We start from the raw sequence: 16,639 nt of genomic DNA, 5'->3' as shown, positions 1-16,639 counted from the left end.
CTTCCAGGTACATCAGCACACATGTAGCAATCGGACGATATCACTTCTCCAGTACATTCCACAAGTCTTACTGCAATTATTTATGTCTCCCTCCCTCCAGTAAATGTGAGCTTGTTCAGGCCTGTTGTCATGCCTGTTTTACTTTATTTCCATGTCATTGACATGAGCAGGTGTTAGCTAAATGAGCTCACTATCCCACGCCGTAACAATTACTGAAACTACATGTACCGTGGAATAGCACACGCTGAGGATGTATCTACCCAATTCGACCCACTTCTGCAACCCAAATGTCATAGTGACTTGAAGACAATTTCCTTCGCCTTCAAATTAAATAATTTTTAAAAGCCAGTATGAATTATTGGTTAGAAATCCAACACAGTTTTTGTCATATAGGAGCACTAAAATAGGTCCAGATTCCAGATCACACCAGGCCATGCAATTTAGGGACTCCCTACCCTTAAGTTTAATAAACACATAGGAGACCCCACAGATGAGGAACCCACAGATATTTCTGCACCACCCTTCAAGTCAGGAGGAGATCACAGGTGAAGATAGTTGCGGTGAAAATTAAAAAAAAAAAAACCAACACGATTTCTAGGCCAGAAGATGTAGAAGCTTCCTCCTCCTCAATGCTGCTTCAGATCAGAGAGCTGCCATAAATAGGCATATTGTGTGATGCTGTTATATACACATCACATCCATTGTCAAGACAATGGAAGGCAAATTGCAAACTTTCTACTCTCCTGATGAAAGCTAGGTCAGCAGCTAAAGCAAGAGCCTGGAGACAAGAAAGGAGAAGCGGGGGGAGCCCCAGAACAGAGAGACAGAGTGTCCCCCCCTCCCCCCCAAAAAAAATCACAAGAATGACTTCCTTGTCCCTGCAGCCACATTGCTAAGGCAGCAGTGGAAATTACAGAGGAAAAGGATGAAAAGGAAACTGTGGCTCAGCCAACCAGATGCACCTGAGTAGACCCAGCTTGGCTCTGGGTCTCGCTCGGTCCTGGGGGTCTTCCTACTATGAGGGATGAACTAGACCAGTACCACCTCCTATTCCATCCCAGAGAAGCTCCATATCTTCTCCTCTATATCATGTGTCACTGAAGCTGCTCTGAGTACAGAGTCTAGAAATCAAGATGGCTTGGCAAGAGTGTGCCCCCACAGAGTTCCCATAAAGCAATCAGAAGATGGGAGCTTTAAAACACATGGGCACCTTAGAGGGTGCTATGCTTTCCAGAAAGAAAATGCTGCAGGTACCTGAGAAGTGGTTGACAGCAAAGAATTTGAAAAGCCTGGAGAAGGGAAATGAACATTTATTGTACATTTACTACATGCAGGCATTGGATTGGGCAATTGATGTAGAACATGTCCATTGACCTTCCAAATGGCTCTATAAGGTAGATGCTTTTTTTTCTCTCTCATTGTGTAGACTTAGAAATTGAGACAGAATTTCAGCTGATCAAGGTCACTCAGCCAGTGAGAGGTGGGTCTGGGAAAGGGGTTGATATGCCCATGCCCTTTGCATTCCTCTGGCCCTTTCAGATTCTATGCCACTTCAAACCCCAAAAGAGAATTTAACATTAAACAAAATGTAATTGAATATTATTTGTATCAAAATTACTCTTTTGAAGAGTGTCAATGACCATGGAAAAATTTATAATAAAAAATAAAATGAAAAATAATGCACAAGCCTGCCGATTCCTCTGAGCCCTGCACTGCAGGTGTGTGCAGGTGCACCCATGCAAGCCCACACACCACATGGGAAAGCAAAGGAGAAGTACACCAAGTGCTGACAGGGAGCCTTTCTGGGAAAGGAACATTTGGAAGCAAAGAAGTACTCACTGTAACCAGCTAAGTTCTCTGAGAACTTAGGGTGTGGGAGGGAAAGGCAGTAGAATTGACAGGAATTGGTGACTGAATGTAAGAGAGAAGGGAGAGAGATAAGTCATTGATGATCCAAGATTTCTGGCTTGGAAGATCAGAAAATGGTGATTAACCAAGACAGAACAAAAGAAGAGGCATAGAGTATTGCTTCTCTGTTTGGATTTATTTTTATTTCTTTTGGGGGGGAAGGGATAGAAGGACAAGAGGGACAGGTCTTGTAAAAGAAGAGAGGGCGTTAAGTTCAGTTTAATTGCCTAAGAGACATCTAGTTGGAGACGTACATGATGGCCCTGGCTGTGTGGGTCTAACGCATGGAAAGGAGATTAGTGTTTGAGATATTGATATAAGACTCATGTCATTAAAACCATAGGATTGAATGCCTACTCTCCCAGGGTAGGTGTATAAAAGTGAGGAGAAAAGGCGGCTAAGGACAAAGTTTGAACACCAGTATTTAAGGGTTGAGAAGAGGGAAAAAAGAAGAAGGAAAATGGATGGTCAAAAAGGCAGGGCAAAATCCAGCCTAAGAGACATCATGGGAGTGAAACAAAGCAAGGGTTTCAATGATGGCCAGTGCTGCTGAGATGAATAAGACATAATGTCATAAAACATTCAGCAGAGACGTGCTGAGCACTAGTAGTGTTCCAGGCATTGTGCTAGTGCAGGGAACATGGCAGTTCATAAAACTGGCCTGGTCTCTCCCCGCATTGAGTCTTACTAGATATACAACCAAGAGGTCCCTTGTGACCTTGAAAAGACAGTTAGTGGAAGTCAACCTCATTGAGTTAGTTAGTAGGAATGAACTGGAGGTAAGAGGTAAAATTCACTTTAAACACTATGCTTTCAAGTAGACCGATTGTAAAGAAGAGGAAGGAAGTGGTGTTATGGGGTAAAATACAGAGGGTCATTCCATCAATTAGAGAACCAAGGTGGCGTTATTCCTCCTTTGTGTCTCTCACAGCATCTAATACATAGTAGGGGCTCTAAATAGCCATAGAATGAAGGGATGATTACTCCATCCAGAAGGTACAGAACTCAGTAGGAGCCACAGTGCCTCTCCCAGAAGATCAGTTAGCAAGGGATACAGGAGCTGACGTTTCTTCATGACCTATGTGCCAGGCACTGCTGACAGTGCACAGCTCACTTAGAGCCAGTCGATGAGAAAGCCTTTTCTATTTGTTTTCTTGTAAAGTGATGCCTAATGCTTTACTTTTATGTTTTCAAATGTTTTCCACTTTGCATGGTTTGTTTTCTATGCTTGAAGAGTCTCAGATGCCTGGGAACATGGTTCATGCTTCATGTGTAGTCAGTCACTTGTGAATTTTGCCAGTGTCTGACTGTGTTAAGTAAATGCTCATTATGCACTTTGTGTCAGGTTCTGTAAGAGACAAGCATCCCCACCCCTTTGGCCCCGTGTGTGTCCCTCTCTCCCTTTGCCCTCAATGTTGTCTTTGTTCCATGGCAGCCTATCGAAGTTTGTTCCAGCAAGGTTCCCATTACTGAGGTCAGGGTCAACAGCAGATGTGTGGAAACTCAGAACAAAATGGGAAACATTGGGCAAAAACTTTTTTTCCCCTAATTTATTAACATTTATTTCTTGTAGCTTCTTGAAAAAGCGTGGCAAATACATGTCCGTATCACTTAATTTTACACAACAAGAACTAAAAAGAACATAAAGCCAAGATTTGAGTATCATTTCGATTTCCTTTTCTTTCTCTATTGATCCCAACTTTCTTAAAGCTCATTTCCTTTACATTTCCAGGGACATGGCTATAGCAATGCCATTTTGTCTTTTTCCAGATGACAACGTAAGATGGATGGTTTCATATTTTGTTTTCCAAAAAAGACAAACTCTTAATACAAAAGCTCCTTAGAGCATTACATGAATGACCAATATCATTCATAAACTTAGAAATTTTGAAGTTAATTAAACCTATACTAAAAAACAAAAACAGAAAAAAATATTTGAGTAATACGGATTTCAACAAATAAAATAATACATTTTCAGGTTACACATGTAAAAGAGGAACACAGGCATATATAGTGTGTTTCTTTAAGCCTCATCGCAGACCTAAATTCTGTGAACATGAACCGCTTCTTTAAACAATGCATAAGGAAATTATCCCTGACTTCCCTAAGTGTGGCAGGAGCTGCGAGGCTTGGCCATAGAACGGGCAGTGGCCAGGGAAGTCGAGACAGCCCTCGCTTAAATTCTGGCTTGGACTCTGTCTTTTTCATCTTGCAATGCATCTTCATACTGAGATGGGAAACAACTTGGGTCAATCCCATGAACCTTGGCCATGAATTCTAGGACTTGCATCTTGGTGGTTTCAGCATGGGCTCTTGGGCCCCACAGAAATTCAAATTGTGCAGGATCACTGTTAGGCACCTGCTGGTACTTCAGGTATTCTTCCTTCACAAAATATTTTGTGATGAGCTTCCTGGGCTCTCCAAAGATGTGGTACTTCCTCCCAGAATATACCCGTCACCTTCAGAACATCCCAGATGTCCTCTTCAGTGGCACAGTTGCGCTTCATAAAGATCACGGCCAGGATAAGAATCAGGATGCCAGTCTTAGGCACACCAACTTCACCATGCTGCATCCCATCATAGGTGAGGCCCAGTTTGGTGAAGATGGCATAGCAGTGGTTGGTGGGATCCACTTCCTTCACATCAAGGCCAAAGGTTATCTCCATGCGTTCAGATGCTCTCAGGAACATGTCAGTGAAGTAGTCTTCAGACTTTTTGCTGACAATCTTCAACATATCTTCTTTGGTATTATCTCTGTCATTTGATATGTGAGCAGGAGGAAATTCACCAATGAAGCCACATTTTCATCTACAGCATGTATGGCAGTGATGGCGAACCTATGACATGCGTGTCAGAGGTGACACGCGAACTCATTTTTTTGGTTGATTTTTCTTTGTTAAATGGCATTTAAATATATAAAATAACTATCAAAAATATAAGTCTTTGTTTTACTATGGTTGCAAATATCAAAAAATTTCTATATGTGACACGGCACCAGAGTTAAGTTAGGGTTTTTCAAAATGCTGACACGCCGAGCTCAAAAGGTTCGCCATCACTGGTCTATGGGCACATTCTTGGGTCTGGATCTGCCTCTAAGGTGCCATCCTCCTTCTCTTCGCTACTGGAGCCCTCACATATTTGCCTGATGAGGAGACTATGGTGACAACTGAGGAGGAGCAGGAACTCTGAGCACTCTCAGAGGTACTGGGGATACCAGCATCAGGAGCCTCCTTCAGATTGCCAGGCATTTCAGGATGGGAGGAGAGACAGGCCTCCTCCAGAGCCTTGGACTCCTGTGCAACCTCCAGGCCCTGGGTCTCACTGTGGGTCTGAAGGAGTTGATCAGGTGAGCACTATGGATTCTTCTGAGGAAAAGCCATGAGGACACTTGTGGGTGGTGGTAATCAGGAGTGTGAACAGGAAGACAATGGGGAATCACTCCCTGGTCTTTGCGAACTACAGCCTCCTTCCCTCTTTCCATCTAAGAAAGCCCCGCCTCGGCAAAAACTTTTTTTTTGTTGTTCTCCCAAAGAACTGGTATGTTTGATGGTATGTTTGATATACCTTCAAGTTGGGGGGGGGGGGGGGGGAATAGAGCATGGATTTTTTTTAAAGGATAATGGATAAAATATTGAAGGCAAGAAATTTAGATGTGGATACCCAGCCTTTTCTACTCCTCAAATGATTTCTCAAGGCATAGGAGCCACATTGTTTATCTGACACCAGCTCATCCGGTCTCACACTTGCTGTGCCCTCCCACTCCACCCCATAGGACAATTCTCATTCTTGGGGTTCATTCCTGCCTTCTGGGGACACTGTCCTTGTCACTGGAAAAAGGAAAGAGTCAGAGCCTTCGGTGCTTGTAGGGTTTAAATGCAGGAGTCAGGGGAACACTCCTGCACCCTGGGTTGGACCGCAGGGGTCTGTGCGTAGAATGGACTCTACTGGCAGGATCATCTACATGTTCTTGATGAGGTTAAAAGGAGGAACACGCTGTTCTGCCTGCGCAGAAGGCTCAGCACCAGAGGACACAGGGCAAGGAGACTCAACATTTTAGACTCGGAAGACTTTGAAACCTGGCTCCCTCTGGCTCTGGGAGCTTAGGACCCCCCAAAGAACTTAAAGCGAACATTCTCTATTGAATTTTAATTTATTTAAAATTTATAATATTAAATTGTGCTTTGGCTGCATTGAAATATAATTGCAACCTACTTCAATCAGAGCTAACTTTCCACTAATCTGATGTCTATTAACGCTACATCAGCAGTGCAGACCTTGGTCCACATGTCTCATGGCTTTCTGAACATGTCAACAAGGTTTAGGCCTCTAACTCTGAACCTCCAAAACCCAATTCCTCATCTTCACTCTCTAAGTGCCCCTCTCTCGATGCCAAACAGCATCACCATCATCACGACCATCTGTCTGTCCCCCGAACTTCAGTGGCATTTGGAATCGCCCTCCTTCCATGCCCCTTCATGTCTGACCAGCTACTAAGTTCACCGGATCTCACCTCCATGATAATGAATGCATGTATCCCCTCCTCCATCCCCACTGCCTCTGCCTGGCCTTGGCCTGCCTAACCTCACCCTGAGGCTAGGTCATCAATGAGCCTGAGCCTTGGGATTAGGGTTAACACCTGCTTTGTAACTTCTGGACACATGATCTGCAGCAAACCTCAATTTCCCCATCTCTCAGGAGAGGTGATAAAATGAGAGGATTCAAAAGGAGCCCAGTTAGCTCAATTCTGGTCCTACTTGCTGACCCACCCTCGGAGTCCTTCCTCCAGAATTTCCCTGCTCCAACCCATGTCATGCTCTGCAGCCAGAGGAACTCTTCCAAAGCAAGACTCATTCTCTAACCCAGGGGGTGGGCAAACTTTTTGACTGGAGGGCCACAATGGGTTCTTAAACTGGACCGGAGGGCCAGAACAAAAGCATGGATGGAGTGTTTGTGTGAACTAATATAAATTCAAAGTAAACATCATTACATAAAAGGGTACGGTCTTTTTTTTTTTTTTTTTTAGTTTTATTCATTTCAAATGGGCCTGATCCGGCCCGAGGGCCATAGTTTGCCCACGGCTGCTCTAACCTCTGTGCTCAACACCTTGAATGGCTCCCAGCTGTCCCTGGGGCAAGGCCCCAGGGAAAGCCTAGTTTGGGGCCCTTCACATCTGACCCTCATTACCAGTGCCATCTCTCTTCTCTCTTTCAAGTGCTCTGTGCTGCAGCCACCTGAGTGGCTTTCCCTCTCCTGAGCATGCTCTCCACTCTTCTGGTCTCTGCCTTAAGCTGAAGCTGGACAGAGGCACCTGCTCCGTCTCTGTGTGTCCAATTCTTCTTCATCAGCTGAGATCCACTCCTCACCCCCAGCAAGTCTTCCTAATGCTCAGGCATAAGACTCACTCGCCTTCTTGTGACACGCACATGACCAATTTAACTTGATTTGTGGCAAAACAAATAATAACCATTCACATAATTTACCCAACTTTTAACTCTCTGCAGGGACCATTCAATTGTCAAAGTTGAATGAAGTTTATGTTAAGTAGATGTCATTACTAAGTATAGAAACATACATTTCTAGTAGATTAGTGTATTTGTGAGTGTGTGGGGATAGTGATAAAAGGTAGGCAATAGCTTTCTATATTGAAATTATGATATTTCTATACAGTAAATTAGCTTGAGAAATAAGTCACTTTCAAAACTCCCTAGTGAAGTATTAATTTCCAGATGTTATAAGCTGACCAAACATATTCTTCTACATAAGAAGTGTATTGCAGACATTAAAACCCCACTGTGAAAACTGAAAACAACCAAAGCTATTCCAATAATTGGGAAATAGTTAAATAAATTATGATAGACTCACATTATGGGCTATGATGCAGCCACAAAATGTTTTTGAAGAAATTAAATAATGATGAAAACAGCAAAATTGAAAATTGTATATTTTGTGTGCTCCCAGATATGCAATAATAATTATTATAAACACTAATGATAACAATAAGCAAGAAAAAAAGACCCAAAGAAAACATACCAAAAGGTTAATTGTGGGGAAAGAGGATTATGGGTGATTTTTGTATTCTTCTTTGTCTTCTTCTGTGGCTTCCAAATTCTCAACAATAAGCACGTGTTGCTTTTATAATCAAAGAGAAAAATATTCAAAGCATGATTTAAAAGCAATGCCATTCAGCTCAGATGAGGCGAACAGGGATAGAGGAAGTTCAAGCAGCTCTTTCCAGCATCCTCTACCTAGAAGTTGCCCATCTGTGGAGGCGCTTGGCTTCCAGAGCCCAATCACAATGCAGGCTTCCTCACCGACAGCCTTCTAACCAGGTATGCGAGCAGTTGCACGCTGAATGCCTCACTGCCTTTACTTCTAGGCAAGATGACCTGAGAATGCTGGGGAACAGGACTCAGGTCTTGCAAAAGAACAGAGTGGTTTTTCTTTTCCCTGTCTTATCTCTGTCTCTGACTGACAGTGCATACTGGTAAAGGTCTTTATTTTATGGATTTCAGTTTTTAAATTCTTACTATGCCATTTCAGCACTAGGCAATATTTCAAGAGGCCTCTTTTCTAGAATCAGAACATAAGAAGCATCAGAGTGACTCAAAAACGATTACATGTGATTGGGGCAGGAAAAATGCTGTGATGCAAAATTGAGTTCCTATAGGCAAGCAGAAATAAGAAATGCACACATGGCCTGAAGACTGCTTCCGTTATAAATTCCCGAATTTCAGACAGAACGGGGAGCAAAAAATTGTTTTGAACTTGGCATCAAGCTTGGCACATACAAAGTGCTCCGGAAATATTCTTGACTGACCAAGTGACCGTTTTTGAACATGAAGGATCACAATGACATGGGAGCAGAATGCTATCATCTGTGTTCTTGGTGACATTATGAAGCTGAGCATCCTTCCACAGGTCTAAAGAAGAGCAACAGTCTGCCAATCACAGTGATCCTTTTTAATTAAAAATTTTGAACCTTGAAAACCAGAAGAGCCAGGAGTCGGACTGCCTGGGTTTCAGCACTAGCTTGTCAGCCATGTGGCTTCAGTCATCTCTAAGCCTCAGTTTTCTCATCTGTAAAATGGAGTTAATAACAGTGCCTCCCTCAGAATGTAAGGGCTAGAGGGGATCACAAAGGACACATATTAGCTGCCCCTTGAAGGTGAACTATTATTGGGGGAACTGGACTCCAATGTTGGCAAAGCAATTTCTTTCCATTTCCTCTCCGAATCTGTCTAAATACTCTTTGGCAAATGGCTTAGATAAAATAAAACACAACATTTTCCAGACTCTAAATGCATAAGCTAAGTGAAAATTTTCTTTTGTCAATAAACAGCATGAATTTTGTTGTCAGCCCACTCATGCCGCTGCAAATCTCTTGGGGATATGATTCTAAAGCAAAAATATAGGTATAAGAGATGATCCGGCTGCATCTGCCCTTGCCTTGATGCTATAGCCCAGGCACATTTACAGCAGGTTGTGGACAATTTATATTTGAATGAGGTTGATACAGAGAATCAAACCTTGGTCAGATTTCACACTTAGTCCCTGCAGGCCCCTACTCTCCCCACCGCCACCCTCATCCTTAGGGTCTGACACTGTGCCTCGCTTCCTTATAATGAAAGCATTGATTCGGCACCTGCCATGTGCTGGATACAGCCCTGTTCAAAGATTTTGCATTCATTAACTCCTTTAATCATTACAGCAACCTTATGCTTTGAGGACAACTCAGAAGGACAACCTGCCCAGTAGGGTCACTTCTCACTGAAAAAAGTTGACCCATTCGGGTCCTCTGTGGGGATATGGGAATGTGAGGGACATAGAGGAAGGGCAGGTAATTCAAGCTCAACCTGGCATCCAAATAACACTGCGTCACTGTCCCCATAAAGTCCAGGCTAAGCCCTGGGACCCACACTGTGTAGCCAAGGACACACTGCCCTCCATATTTCATTCCCTCAAGTCTTTGCAGCAAAAGCTCATCACCAAATACAACCTGGGCTGCCTCCTCCTGGAGGCCTGAAAGAGACTCACCAGTAAAACCCACACGAGCCAAAAGGTGCTAGACTTCTTAAGTTCAGTGGCTTGCCGAGCTATTTGTAAGAAGAATGTAGACCATTTTAAATTCAATTCAATTAGTGAGTTTGCATTGATTGTTTCATTCAGTGTTGAGCACTGTGCCTCCCACTTAAGCTCCATGAATGTGCTAAGTGAATGGGTGACTTGTCTGGGTTCTCCTTTTAAACTGAATACATCAACCATGATCTTTTGTGAACAACCCAAGTTACACACGATACATTTTTTATTATCCAAAGGTAAGAAAATGACTTTGAATCAGTAAACGGGGTCTTCAAAAAATTAATTTTTGTATTTTTGCTTCCCCCAAATGTTCATTTTGTGCTTTAAAATGTTTTCATTCCTCCAGTGAGGTGGTTCCTCCAATATTTATACATAACATAAAATTCACCATTTTAACCATTTTTTATTGTACAGTTCAGTGAAATTAAGTAGATTCACGCTGTTGTGCAACTATCACCACTATCCATCTCCAGAACATCTTCATCTTCCCAACTGAAACTCTGCACCCATTAAACACTAAGTCCTCTTTCTCCCTTCCCGCCAGTCCCTGGCAACCACCTCCTACTCTGTCTCTATGACCTTGACAACTACAGGAAACTCATATACAGTAGTGCTCCCTTATCCAACACCCTTAGTGGATGCCTGCAACCACAGATAGTACCAAACCCTAAATATAGTATATTTTTTTTCCTGTACATATATACTTATGATAAAGTTTAATTTATAAATTAAGCACAGGAAGAGATTACCAATAATAACTAACAATAAAATAAAACACATAACAAAAGACTATTAAAAATTATGTGAATGTCTTTGGGGCCATTATTAAGTAAAATAAGGGTTATTTGAACACACCCATTGCAATATCGCGAAAGTCCATGTGATAGCATAGGTAGCTTCTAAGTGACTGACGGGGGGTGGGGGTGGGGGTGGTATACATCATGGGGACATTGGACAAAGGGATGATTCATGTCCTGGGCAAGATGGAGTGGATGGTGAGAGATTTCATCATGCTACTCAGAACGGCATGCAATTTAAAACATATGAATTGGTATTTTTTCTGGAATTACCATTTAAATGTTTCAGACCACAGTTGACCACGGGTAACAGAAACTATAGAAAGTGAAGCCGTGGATAAGGGGGGACTACCGTATGTAGAATCATACAGTATTTGTCCTTTTGTGTCTGGCTTATCTTACTTAGCATGTTTCCATCCATGTTGAAGCCTGTGTCAGGATATCATGCCTTTTTAAACAATTATGGTAAAATACACCTACCATACAATTTACCATCTCCACCATTTTTATGGGTCCAGTTTAGTTGCCATTGTGGTGCATTTTTAATATGCTAGTCTTACTAGTAGTAATGGCGACAAGAGAGTGCATGGGATAGCCCTCCTAACTTTCCAGAGCCAGTGTCAGGAAAGACATCAGGAGGTCTGGAGTAGGACCTGGCCCTGCCGAGGACTTTACAAGTCGCCTCACCTCTTGACCTTGCTATTCTCTGGTAACTGGTCCCACGCCAGAGTGTGTGGGGAGATTATTACAACCCATTACCAACCTTGTTTTTTTTGCAAAAGAAAATGCCCAAGGACACAGATGCCAGGGAAGTAGTGAGAGCAAGAACCCAAGGAGCTGGAGACCTGACCTGGGGAGGCATCTGTCAAGGGGGTTTCACTGGGCGGCATCTGTCGCATCTGCATTAGCGAAGCAGCGTTACCAGGGGCTGTCAGCTGTGGCGCAGAGAGAGGCTCATTACACAGACCCAGGCACCACGCTGAAGACCACGAGGCATGCCAAGTCAAAGCAAAGCACCCGGAATAGAACTGTGTCCCCCCTCCACATCAGGGAGAGAACAGGGAATGTTCCAGAAAGCAGGCGATGGGGAAAGTGGGATGAGAAGGCAGCAGCAGTCAGGATGCCCAAGACAAGTGAGTGGAGGAGGCGCCTGGACCATGTCCTTCCAGCTGCTGGGCCCAGGACGGAGCAAGGACAAAGGGGTGACCCTGAGGCATCGTGTCCCCAGGGCTCAAAAGAGGAGAGAGGACACAACTCAAACCCCAAGTGAGAAAGGGTGAGTGTGAAAGGAGTTGAGCGCTTCAATCCCACATTGTGTTAATTATCAGAACAGAGATTTGCCAATGAAGGCCCAGCAGGGGCGATCATCTGCCCGTGGAGAGGCCCTGCTTTCCTGATGGAATCTCAGGGGCATGAGCCATGAAATTACTTCTAAAAAAAATAAAGACAAAGACTGTCAAAGAGGACAAGCACTTACATTTGTGCACTGGAGAGACTCTTTGTTCTCTTTCTTGAAGCAAACAGGCTAATTACAGAGACCCCAGGTGACACAGAAACATCCAACCTTATCATTTCTCTTAGGGAAGCAGAAAATGCTAACTAAAATAAACTGATAAAATACCAAACCTGTGCAGAGCACGTACAATGCACCTGAGGCATTTTACTTACACTAACCCATGTGATCCTCACAACAACCCATTATCATCCTCATTTCACAGCAGCACAGAGAGGGTAAGTAACTTGAACAAGATCACACAGCAAAATGGAATCAAACAAACATTCCATCTTCTTTTCTGAGATAATAGCTATTATACGACTTTTTAAAAAAATGGCCTAAAATGGAGTTGCAGAGGGTCCCACATAAAACGCAGCTGAGAAGGGTTGGTCTCCTCTCTTCCCACCAGACATCTGCAGTGGCCTTGACCCACATCTCTCACAGGCTCTTTGGCATCGCTCGCGTCAGTGATATGTGCTGGCCGATTCCAGCTTGGGAGTCTCTACATCGGACTCCAATGCACATCTCATCTTGTCACCATCCCATAGTGTAAATTCCTTCAGTGGCTCCTGCTGCCTTTAGATTGAAATCCCAGCGATTCCTTGTGCTCTCTGTGACCTGGCTCCGGTTGCACTCTCCAGCCTCTCACTAACCCCACCCCGTCTCTTGCCCACAAATGCATCTTTCATGCTACTCATTCTATTAAATGGAAAGAACTCCTCCCCCCCCCCCCCCCCCCACACACACTTGTCATGGGGTCTCTGGCCACCCCCCCTCTCCTTCACCCGGGCCTGTCACCTGCTGCTCCTTTTGTGTAAAAACACCTTCTGCCCGGATAAAGCCCCCTGGACCTTCAGAGCCCCCCGGGGCCAGGTCCTCTGCAAAGCCTCCTGTGCCCATCCAGACAGAGTTGGCTTCTTCTCTCTGCTCCCTGCACCCCCCACACTGACCTCCGCCAGAGCGCTTCCCACTGCATTGCGAAGGCAGCTTTCCTCAGTGCCCGTCTCCCGAGGAGACTCAGTCACTCCACCATTCATTCTCCCACTTACTCGCATACTGAGGGCAGGAACCACAACCATCTCTGGTTTATTTGCTGTGTCTCCAGCCTCAAATCCAGCGGTTCTCTAAGGGTAGTCCCTGGCAGCAACCTGGCCAACCTGGGAACTTGTTAGAAATGCAAATTCTTGGGCTCCACCCAAGACCCACTGAATGAAAATTCCAGTGATGAAGCCCAGAAGTCTCTGTTTTAACAAGCCATCCAGTCAGGAAACCACCGCTCAAATACAATGCTTGGCACATCGTAAGCAATGGGTGTGGAATGAATGGACACCCAGCTGTCACTAGAAACCAGTTACCCGGGAGCACGTGGAGACCTCCTGCTCATGCTCCCTGGGGAGGTGATCAGACTTTTTTCTATCTTGCCCAGATATTCTGGGATCACCATACAGTTGTCCCTGGGTATCCACATGGGATTTGTTCCAGGACCCCCTGCTGAAGTCCATCCTCCCCCCCTCAAAATCTGTGGGTGCTCAGGTCCCTTATATAAGATAGCATTGTATTGGCTTATAATCTATGCACATCCTCCTGTATACTTTAAATCGTCTCTAGATTATTTACAATATTTAATACAATGGAAATGCTATGCAAATAGTTGTTATGCTGTATTTTTTAAAGTCTGTACATGTTCACTACAAACGCAACCACAGAAGGCCTGACTACACAGTACTCATCAGCCAAAGCATTACATTCTCCCCCGCCCCCCAATATTTTCAATCTGAAATTGGCTGAATCTGCAGATGCGGAACCCATGGATAAGGAGGGCCGACTATATTTTCAATCCTGTTCTAGCCCTGGTGCGGCTGACAACAAGCTAGGTGATTTTGGAAGAAATGAAATCAATGGTATCTTTGGCTCATGTAGCCTTTTGGAAATACAAGGAAACTCAGAGTCAGAAAACTCAGGGGTGGGACCCAGCCCTGACTCTCCCCAGGGGGCACACGTGTCCTCTCTGGTCCTCCATTCCTCTTCTGAAAAGCAGACCTGCTTACTTCACGGGGTTGACATGAGTATCAAATAATAGAATCTATGTGACTGTCTTCTTCAACTTTGAAGCATCCTCATTACTACTGACAACATGAGGTATGCTGGGCTATTTGAGTACCAAAGTGTTTCAGTGCTAAAGTTCTAGGATTCTGTGAAGTCCAGACAAAATCCCATTTCACTGAACACTAAAACAGATGGGCCCCCCTATGAGTGGTGGGTTGTTATGCAGGTTAGGGTGTCAGATTGGTTCTAACCAGCTCAGGTGCTTCCAAATATGAAACATGGTAAAGTTACCCTCTTCATACACAGTTTCCTCATCTGTAAAATGGGTCATTACTACCAACCAACTCTCAAGGTTGTTTGAATACATGTAAGATAATCAAAGTGTATTGTAAGCACTCAATAAATGTGGGAACTCTTGCTACTAATGTACTATTACTGTGGTTAATGGTACTATTTCCATTCCTGAGGGGAATAGCACAAAAAATAGGAGATGATCTGTTAGTAAACAATTTACAAAAATAATTTTAGTTAACACAATCTTCTGATTCTGCAACACCAGATTGTATATTTTTTTGTGCTCCAGACTATGGAGCACTATTTCTTTGGTTTTGCTTTTATTTGGTTGGTTCAGGCATCAAGCAAGGCTGCCTTTCAAATCGTTCAAGTTGAACATTTCAGGGACCATCACTGCCAAAAAAGCACCCAATAGTTTAGAGCAAAGGTCAGCCAACTTCTTCTGTGAAAGTCCAAACAGTAAGTATTTTAGGCTTTGCAGGCCATGTTCTCTGTTGCCATTGCCTCTCAACTGCTGTAGCATGAAGGTGCAGTAAACCACACACAAAGCAATAGGTATGCCTGAATTTGGCCCGAGGGCCATAGTTTGCCATGTCTGGCTTAGAAACCCAAGGAACTGAGGTGCTAGAATCTCGGTTCCCCCATTTCCTATCTCCACTGAACACACTTCATTTTCTTTGTTAATTCGTTATGGAGAAACCGGCTATCAACTCTATTTTACCTCTAGTTCAGGAAGCCTGGGGCTGTGAATTCTAGAAATGTATAAATTGTAGCAAAATCCCACTTCAATTTCAGAATTGAGTCATGTGAAGTTCATTATAGGATTTTTATCTTAACAACTGACATAGGAGGGAAGGTCCAGTATTAGCAAACAAAACTATTTCCAGGTCTGCCCACACAAACTGCTTCTCTTTCATCCTCATTAGAACATGATGGATTTTATTGAGTAAAAATACATTTCAACTAATCTCTGTTCTTCTAGGAGTTAATCAAATTTATGAAAACATGGTCCTTTTGACCCAGTATATAGGTACAGTAAAAAGGTAAGAACAGTGTTAATAAACTTAGAGATCTCCAAGTAATGTGGGGCTGAATTATTCTGTTAGAAGTCTTTAAAATTCATGAGTGGTAGGTGGAGTTCTCATTTTCATATCCAACTCTGGTGCCATCCAGGAGAGAGGACTGGATGCTTGGTCAAGATAAAAGGCAAGGGCCTGGCCAGTGTTTCTTAGTGGTTAGAGCATTGGCCCACACACTGAAGAATCTTGGGTTCTATTTTTGGTCAAGGGCATGTACCTGAGTTGCCCCCAGACCCCATCGGATCACACATGCAGGAGACAACCAAACAATGTGTCTCTCTCACATCGAGTTTCTCTCTCTCTTTCCCCCTCCCTCCCTCCTTCCCTTCCACTCTCTCTAAAAATCAATGGAAAAAATATCCTCTGGTGAGGATTAACAACAACAATAAAAAGAAGGAAGGCAAGGGAAAAGGTAGTGAATGGAGGAAGGCAGGAACATCCCATTAGCTTAAGGCCAGGGCTTCATGGAACACAAGATAGAGAAGCGGCCAGAATGCAGAGAGATGGACACAGAGCCAGGGAGGACAGAAGATGCAGAAATAACCCGACACGCTGCCAGGAAGCCAGACAAATCAGATTTCAGAGGGTACCGCTTGGGGCTTCTGACACGCTAGTAATGTAACATTTAACGTACAATGCGCAGTGAACAGATGTGAGCTGGAAAATGACAGGGTGAAGAGAGGTGGGTGGCAATTTTAGCTGCCATTTGAACCTGAACAGCCTAGTTTTAGAAAAACAGATAAGAAATAATAAATAATGCAGCACACCTCCCCTTACCCGGGGGCGATGGGCTTCCATTTTAAGAAGGATTGAACTAACAGAGACATTTGATGCCCAGACACAGGCATTAAAATGGAAATCTATCTGCAGAGCCTGTCACATCTGCTTTATGACTCCAGAAAGCCCAATCCCCACTCTACAGAGACCCAGAGGTTCCCACG

The 16,639-nt window shown here is 43.8% G+C and overlaps 1 protein-coding gene and 1 pseudogene across 1 annotated transcript in view; both read right to left on the bottom strand.

Annotated features, from left to right (window-relative positions):
• Positions 1 to 16,639, bottom strand: part of TMEM178B (transmembrane protein 178B) — a 347,775-nt gene that overhangs the window by 36,862 nt on the left and 294,274 nt on the right. The gene's annotated exons all lie outside the window — the stretch shown is intronic.
• LOC139016890 (melanoma-associated antigen B16-like) lies at positions 4,085 to 5,288 on the bottom strand (annotated as a pseudogene).

The sequence above is a fragment of the Myotis yumanensis genome, unplaced genomic scaffold (assembly GCF_028538775.1).
Source record: "Myotis yumanensis isolate MYYU_CA2020_CCGP unplaced genomic scaffold, mMyoYum1.0.hap1 SCAF_9, whole genome shotgun sequence".
NCBI classification, from domain to species: domain Eukaryota; kingdom Metazoa; phylum Chordata; class Mammalia; order Chiroptera; family Vespertilionidae; genus Myotis; species Myotis yumanensis.
This window is presented reverse-complemented; position numbering and strand designations above follow the sequence as displayed.